Genomic DNA, 8,856 nt, shown 5'->3' with positions numbered 1-8,856 from the left:
GCATGTGTGCCCACATCCTTAGGAACATGAGTGTTTTTAGGAGCCTTGGCGGCTGAGGGGTGGATGGGTGAGCCAGCCGTGCTCTCCTAGACCAAGAGACACCTGGATTCATGGGCAGCAATCAGGTAGCTCACCTGTCCAGAGAGGGAGCCCTTGATGGTTGCCCTGGGGCAGATGGGGAGGCAGCGTTAGGACAAAAAATTGGCCCAACATTGTTCTTTTCAGTCTGCAGGTGAGGAAGGGAAGACGGGTGGGGGAAAGACCCCCAAGCTTGATGGTAGGCGGGGTGTTCATGTGAATGGCATCGATTCTCGCCAATTCTGGAATGCGATGTCTGGGCAAACTAAGATATCGGCGTTCAGCCTAAGGGTGATTGATTTATATTCTACACAGCAGCAGACACGTGAAAGGTAACAGATGGATGATCTGTGGAGAGCAGCTCTGTTTTTTATTTATTTATTTTTTGGGGGGTATATTTATTTATTTATTTATTTGCATGTTTTAGATTTAGAATACAATTTTGTCAGGAAAGAAAGGGCTTCCAAATGCCTGGTGCCATCCATCATAGTAATGAGGTCTGCAAAGCCCATGGAATCCAGTAGAAACAACACCATGGCCCAGAAACAGCCCGGTCCTGGGAGCGATGTCAGGGAGGCCGGGGCCCTGGCAGGCGTGGTCCTGCGAGAGGGCTGCTGCTGCTGCTCTTTTCAAAATGTAGCTTTCACAGGCCCGGTTGTAATTTGGGGCTCGGCCTGTTTTCGCCATTGGTGGTCACCCCTGGGAGCTGTTTCCATCCCTGCTGGGGTGGCCAGGCATGAGAACACCACGCCGGGACCTCCAATTGTAGGTAATTATTCTGATTGCAGTCGTGGCTTTTCCTACTTGTCACGTCTTTGTTCACACCCGGCGTTGGAGCCGATCTGCTTATAAACAGGTGGTTTGGGTGTGCGGGGGGATGTCTCTGGGCTCTTTATGGCTGTATTTCCAGAATATGCTTTTAAAGACTGGGGCCACATTTCCCTTGATTGGGGAGCCTCCGTCATTTATGTTTCCCTTTGCACCATAAGAAGTGTTATTAACTTCCCCACTGAAAACGTTCAGATCAAAGAGATCATAAATGCAGCACGCACGCTGTTTCAAGAACATACAAGGCAGCTCTTTCTATTAACCGAAGGGGTTTGGGACAGTGTCTTTGAAGGCGAACACCAAAAAGTGTTAACTATATTTTCTTTTTCTTCTCCTTGTTTTTTTTTGTGTGTGTGTGTGTGTGTGTTTTAACTGATTATATGGAATACGTGTAATGCAAATAGGCTGAGATTTCGTGGAAAATGGCTCTACCAACTAAGACTTACAAAACGAACAAGCAAAGCCTTTTCATCACCTTTGGCCAGTGGTTCTCAACCTTCTGGCCCTTTAAATACAGTTCCTCATGTTGTGACCCAACCATAAAATTATTTTCGTTGCTACTTCATAACTGTAATGTTGCTACTGTTATGAATCGTAATGTAAATATCTGATATGCAGGATGGTCTTAGGTGACCCCTGTGAAAGGGTCGTTCGACCGCCAAAGGGGTCGCGACCCACAGGTTGAGAACCACTGCCTTTGGCTCTTCTATGTCACAAATGTGGTGCATGGACTCCAGAGAATTCACAGAACTGTGTGAATCGTGTAGACGGGTTTGTCCTTGGAGCCTCAGATAGTCCATCAGTACTTACAAATCCTTTTATTTTATTTTTTAAAATTTTTATTGATTTCAGAGAGGAACTGAGAGGGAGAGAGAGATAGAAACATCAATGATGAGAGAGAATCATTGATCGGCTGCCTCCTGCACACCCCACACTGGGGATTGAGCCGGCAACACGAGCATGTGCCCTAACCGGGAATCGAACCCTGACCGCCTGGTTCATAGGTTGACGCTCAGCCACTGATTACTATAGCTTTGTAGTACAGTTTGAAATCGGCAAATGTGATATCTCTAGCTTTGTTCTTTCCCAAGATTGCTTTGGTTACTCAGGGTCTTTTGTGACTCCATAGAAATTTCAAGATTGTTTTTTTCATGTTTTAGAAAATGCTGTTGGAATTTTGCTAGAGATTGCATTGAAGCTATAGATGGCTCTGGGTATTATGGACATTTTAACAATATTCATTCTTCCAACCCATGAACACAGGATATTTCCTTTAATGTCTGTCTTCAATTTTTTCATCAGTATCTTACAGATCTTTCACCTCCTAGGTTAAATTTATTTCTAAGTATTTTATTTGTTTTTATGCTGTTTTAAATGGTATTGTTTTCTTTATTTCTTTTTCAGATAGATTTCAAATTCTTTAGAGCAGGAATGTTTAATCCAGTGGTTCTCAACCTTCCTAATGCCGCGACCCTTTAATACAGTTCCTCATGTTGTGGTGACCCCCAACCATAAAATTATTTTCGTTGCTACTTCATAACTAATTTTGCTACTGTTATGAATTGTAATGTAAATATCTGATATGCAGGATGTATTTTCATTGTTTGCGACCCACAGGTTGAGAACCACTGGTTTTAATCTTATGTTTACCCAAAAGGAAGATGATTTTTGTCTTTCTCAAAATTGTTTCATTAAAACTCATAGGTCATCTTGAATTTGTACATGGTTTCCATTTAATGGCCAGGTGGGCAAGGAAATAAGGCTGACCCAAATAGAAGGAGATATGATGCATGTTCTTTTTATTATCTACTTGCAAAGATTCCAGAAATGTAATGATAGTTCAGAGTATTCTGCTGTGATTCCTGACAAGTTTAACAGTCTGTTGGGATCATATCAGTCAACTCTGAAATGATACCTATACAGGATTAATTTGTCAAAACCTGAGTTTCACCACTTGTGGGAAAATAATACCTATGGTGAGATTATACCAGATAATCTATGAGAAATCATGTGGCCCCGTCCTGAGCATGGATGATGGATCAATGTTAATTGAATTCAGATGTGATGGGTACCAATGCTAACAGACCAAAATGAAAGTAGAGCCCATGTTCCAACTATTTCCCACCACTAAGAACACAGTGTCTGTCTCCTTTTATTGGGTTAGGATCCCACAGTACCCAGTAAACCCCAAAGCTCTAGCCATGAGGTATAATACATGACATTTATCATGTGGTCTAATAAGGTTTTTGTGGATAGGTATGACATTGTTACTTTTGAGCTTACAGATGTTTAAAATAGCCAAGGGTAAGAAGGAGGGAAGATTTGGAAAGAAACACCCTAAAGAGGTGTGAGATATATATACACTGAGAGGAAGTACTGGTAGAGCTAAGAAATAATGCTTTAGATAAATGTTCTGTAAGATGCTTATATGGATGTTGTGCTCTGACTGTGGGGGTAGGATTGGTCTGTCCAATAAAGTCACCCGTTCTTAAGAAGGATGATCTCAAGTTCACCAAAGTCTTCCTTTTTGGATGAATGTCCATTTCAGTGCATGCACATCTCAGTAAATGTTATTGAGTGTCTACCCTGTCCCATGAACTGTGCTAAAGGCTGGCTTCTGCCCCCAAAGAGTTCAGTCTAGTTTGGTGGTGGTCGTGGTGGTGATATGTCAACCAGTAAATGCCATGTGTTGCTTTAGATATCATCTCAGAAGGACACGGAATAGTGGGGACAGGAGGAGTATGCTATACCTGGGGGAATCAAGGAAGGATGAGCTGCAAGAAGAAGAGATTCAACTATAAAGAATGCCTGGAGGGAGGGTAGGAGGGCAAGAAAGATGAGGACAGAGAGAGGGTATCCATTGGATCTAATAACACAGCAGCTGTTGGTGACCTCGTCTAAACCAATGGGAACCGAGTGGCAGGAAGGAGAATGGAAGAGACCAAAGAGTGAAGAAGTTTTGACGAAAGTCACTGGAATTTTAATGACCTTGTTTTAGTACCGCTTTGAGGGGAGCTCCCTTCTTCACTTGCTAAGCAGCAAACCATTCCCAGCAATCGCACTGGCTCATTTAGTCCCCAAGCGGAGCCTCTGGGCCCACTGTGGATTGAGTAACTTGCAAATCTTGTGGGCTTGGTATTTGGACTCCCTTCTTTATTTCCGTCACGGTTCAGGATTTTCACACACCACCAAGGTCTAGGGCAAGCGTCTCAGCTTTCGGGATAGCCCCTCGGGGCTTGTGAAGCCACAGGCCTGCCCCAGGAAGGTCAGGGTTCTCTCCGTAAAAGGAGTGAACTCTACATGTGGCCCCGCGAGCCCAGTCTCTCTACCCTCTCCCTCCTCAGGCCTCACACAGGGAAACAGATGCTTTCATGTAGCTGTCGGCACCGAAGCAGCGCAGCTCGACCCCGGCCCGGAGTATCTATCCAGGCCCAAATTCTTAAAACCCCAGGGGCCCTGGGGTGATTTGGAGCCCAGACCTTGAACCTGTCATAAAATGTAATGGATGGTATATTTTTAACTGCTGAGACTAGTGAGTTCATACAACCGATGAAGACTGAAACAACATCATGATTCTTTTTGAAGTTTTTGAAGCGTATCTCGAAGCATTTTCAAAAACCGCAGGCTGGCCCGTCTCATCGTATCATTTCCCATTAAGACGAGTTCTTGACTGCTTTTGCACATGGGCCTCCTTGGCAGCTGAGAGAAACCTCGGGCCCCTTCTCAGAACGTTTCTGAGCGCATCACGATAAGATACACAAAATTACACAGAAACCAGCCATATTGAAATTTGGCTCTCACAGTGTTAAAAAGAAAGCCCACATTTGTCATAGCGCAATATACCTGCTTTTTACTAATGATTAGAATTTTGAAGTGCTGAGGAACACACCCCGTATTTCAAGGACTCTCCCACTGTAATACGATGTGAAAAGCTCTCAGATTTCTGCTGCTGATGGAGTCACAGGTATTTCCAACAGTTCCGTGCTTGCTGCCTACATTTAGAATGAATGGAAATACTGAATTTCAGCTAGAGATTGATGAAAATAAAGAGGTACATTTTTTTTCTCTCCATCCAAGTCTTCAGACCCCCTGAATTCCAGGTTCATGATCTCTGGTTTAAGATACAATTTTGATTGAAAGTAGGAAAAAACAAACAACAACAACAAAAACACACACACGAGAGAGTCTATCATTGATGCAACGTGCAGTAACGGATCGTCGACCCTTTCGGGTTGAGTAGCTCATTATCAGGTTTGTGGAAGGCCAAGTCCAGCCCATCCTCTCTGCACCCCGTCCTTTGTCAGACTTGGGGCCTCATGTGCTAGACACAGAGGTGCTTTGTGAGCAGCTCTGAAAAAGCAAAAAATAAAAGGTTGTGCTTGAGGAGGCCGGGGCTGATCTGTGTAATCCGCCCCTGAGCCCGAAGACGTATTCGTGGGGTGCTAGCTCTGTTCTTTCTGAAAATAAATAAAGGAAGGGCAGAGTAAAACTCTGAGTTGAAAGTAACGGAGAGTAATGGCCAACATGATCATCTGCGTGTAATCCTCACACTTCCCCAGTATTGGCGTGGATCTGCTTGCATGGTGGTCACACGTGAGCTCTGGGTCGTCCCCGGCACTTTATCTGGCTTTTCTCACTTCTTTAAGGGCACTGCAACCAGCAAGTCCAGCGTGGAATTTATTACGTGGTATCCCCAGAAGCGGAATCCGGAGATGGGGGTTTCTGCCAGAGATTTCTTGGGGGAGTGGTGGCAGGAGGGAGGGGAGCAGAGTGGGGCAGGGAAAATGCTGAGTCAGGATGTGGTCTCAGGAACCCTCTAGCCTCAGCCTGGTCCTGGGAGGGAGCTCTGGGGCTGACGCCCCGCAGAGCTTAGCCACGCAGAGGCTGGGGACGGGCTGTCGGACCCCTGCATCGGCCAGCTGGGGAGCGGGGCATGGATTCGTTTTCTCTACTGCTGTATGAAAAATTGCAAATTTGGCAGCTTAAAGCAACACACATTTATTGCCTCACAGTTTCTGTGGGCCAGGAGTCTGGACACAGCCCAGCTAGGTCCCCTGCTCAGAGCGTGAAAGCTACAATCCAGGTGTCAGCCGAGTCTCACCTGAGGCTTAGGGTCTTCTTCTAGGCTCTTTTGATGAACTCAAGTTCAACTGATTGGGGGACCTTACTTACATCTGCAAAATCCCTTCAGTATTGCCACATAATGTAACATAATCACAGGAGTGACGTCCGTCATATGTACAGTCCCTCCCACACTCGGGTAGGGGATGGATTACACAAGGGCATGGGCCATTGGGGCTCATCTACGATTTCTGCCTATCACAGGGCATCACCTGGCAGGCGTCTCTGGAGGCGACGGCTGCCATCAGCCAAGGGCAGGCCCCCTGAGAAGGTGGAGGATGTGGGCTGTTAGAAGCCAATGCCTGGAGCAGCTATGGGAGGGTTGCCCCAGCTGGTAAAGGGTATCTGGGCAGGGCACCGAGACTGCTACAGACGGGCATCTCCTGATAGCGACAGCTTTAGAAATAGAGGTCAAAGCTGATGTGGAATAAGCCGCCCTGAGAGTGTGATTTGTGCCCCTCGTGCTGCTGTGACCTCACAGTTTGGTGGTAGAGATGGGCACAAGGGCAGCTCATTACACAGTGCTCCACGCATTCAGTGCTGGTCACACAGATCAGTCTGAGCAGGAGGAATAGTTGCTTGCAGACCAGCGGCCCCTGGGAGCTCTGGGGGCCTGATAAGGTCACTTCTGAGGCCATTTGCATCTCTCCCAGGGCTGCCGCCTCCGACACATTTCCTTCCCAGCGGGAGGGTGGGACTCCCAGGATCCACAGGGCTGTGGGAGGCATCCCTCCTCAGCTGGTTCAAGGACTTCCCTGGCTATAGCTTCCCTCGCTGATCCCTGCTGCATGCTCACGCCTTCATAGAGTCCAGGGGTGCAGAGGAGAGAGGGATGCTGGCTCTGTTGCCTTGGGGAGTGTCTTCACCTCTTTGGCTCTCAGTGTTGTCATCTCTATCGTGAAAGCTTTGCAGATGGCCACCGGGGAGTCCCTCGGGCATGCCAAAGGGTTCTGGTTAGATGATGAGCAACTGGGGACTCTCTCCCTACCTCCAAGTGCACGTTTTATGTATATGGTGTATGTATATGTAAGTGTGGGTTTCTGCTATGACGGTTTTTGGTATCACTTAGTTACTGTGTGAGGTCAGGTTCCCTGGATGCAGAGCTTGAGACAGGGGTTCACTTGCACAGGATTCATTGAGGGGTGCTCTCAGGAGACGGGAATGAGGGGCGCAAGAAGCAGGGAGGAGCTGAGCAAGGGTGGTGTCTTAGCCAGGGCCAGCCTCAGCCTGAGCCCACAGGGAGCTCTGGGCCATGAAGTGCACAGCAGGGTTGTCCCACCTTGAGGCAAGGGGCACCCATTTGTACCCCACACCGGTCAGTCACAGCCGGTGGGGAGGGCTGGAGGGGGCGTAAAGCCTCCTGGGTGATGTGGCTCCCATTTAACCAAGGACGGTTTTCTGTAGAAGAGGCAGTTGGGAGCTGATGGCAACTGGCACGCAGCTGGGGGACGGTGCCACAGCCGGTGGGGAGGGCTGGAGGGGGCGTAAAGCCTCCTGGGTGATGTGGCTCCCATTTAACCAAGGACGGTTTTCTGTAGAAGAGGCAGTTGGGAGCTGATGGCAACTGGCACGCAGCTGGGGGACGGTGCACCAGCCCCATCAAGGTCCTGTCCTCCTCCCTTCCCATCCCCAGGAGTCCTTCAGGTCACCTCTGGGGTTCTTAGTCCAAAGCTGACTTTAAAATTCATGACAGGCCCCGATTGCCCACTGAGTGAATCAGGACCTTCACCTGGTTTCTGAGGTCCTGTGCCCTGGTGCCAGCCTGCCTTCCTGCCCTGCCCCTCACCCTGTGATCTTGCCCCACAGACCCTTGTCAGGTGGGGGTGGGGTGATGATGATAATTGTGATGATGATGTCCTCGTGAGGTTTACTGGGTGCTCACTTTATGCCAGGCAGCGGGCGGGGCCCGAGGGACACAGAGACGGAGGGCTTTCAGGAGAAACAGGTGAGCAGTGACAATCCAGCGCCACGTGCACAAGGGCAGGGCGGCTTTGGGGACACAAAGGAGGGACACCTGATCTGGACGGAGGGTTGGCAGGCTTCCCAGGGGAGGTGTCCCGGGCTCGGTTATATGACAGGAGGCTATTAGAGAGCAGACAGAAGGCATAGGAGGGCCTTGCAGAGTAGAAGTGGCCTGGGGTGTCCAGGAGTTTGCATGTAGTCCCCAAAGGGGGGAACGTTGGGCTTGTGGGCAGGAGTGAGGGGAGAGGAGGCTGAAGCAGAGACCAGATCTCAGGGGACGTACAGGTTGGAGTCACCTGGCTGAAGGCAACCCAGGTGAAGTTCCTCTGGAGGGTCAACCACCTCTTACCGCCAGCCCCACCCCCCCATACACACACCTGTCATCCTGGGCCCTCACCTGAGTGCTGTGTGCTGTGGTGTCCTGGCTGCTGCTGCTGCCACCCACCCCTCTTGCAGACAAGAGGATGCTCAGAATTGTCCACAAGACACGGGGAGCGCAAGGCAGGGCTGAGATCCGGCCCCTCAGCCAGTTACCACCAGGGAACTGGCTCACCCACGTGAGCCCCACATTTCCTCACTTCCCACATTGCTCACGATGGAATGGCAGGGGTTCGGGCAGGGGTTCCAGGTGGGAAACATTCTCACAATAAAGGTATTCTTCGATGCTAAGATGTAGCCCAACTTCCGAGACTTTTTTTATTTTTGTAATTAAGTTTACTGGTTAGTACAATTATATAGGTTTCAAGTGTACACTTCTATGATACATCGTCTGTATATTACATCGGGGGCACGCCAGCTTTCCTGGTCGTTCTGAGAGCGTCGATCTTCAGTGTTGTTCTTTCAGTACTAGAAATGCAGACTCCTCCG

This window comes from Myotis brandtii, unplaced genomic scaffold (assembly GCF_000412655.1).
Source record: "Myotis brandtii unplaced genomic scaffold, ASM41265v1 scaffold731, whole genome shotgun sequence".
Lineage (NCBI taxonomy): Eukaryota > Metazoa > Chordata > Mammalia > Chiroptera > Vespertilionidae > Myotis > Myotis brandtii.
This window is presented reverse-complemented; position numbering follows the sequence as displayed.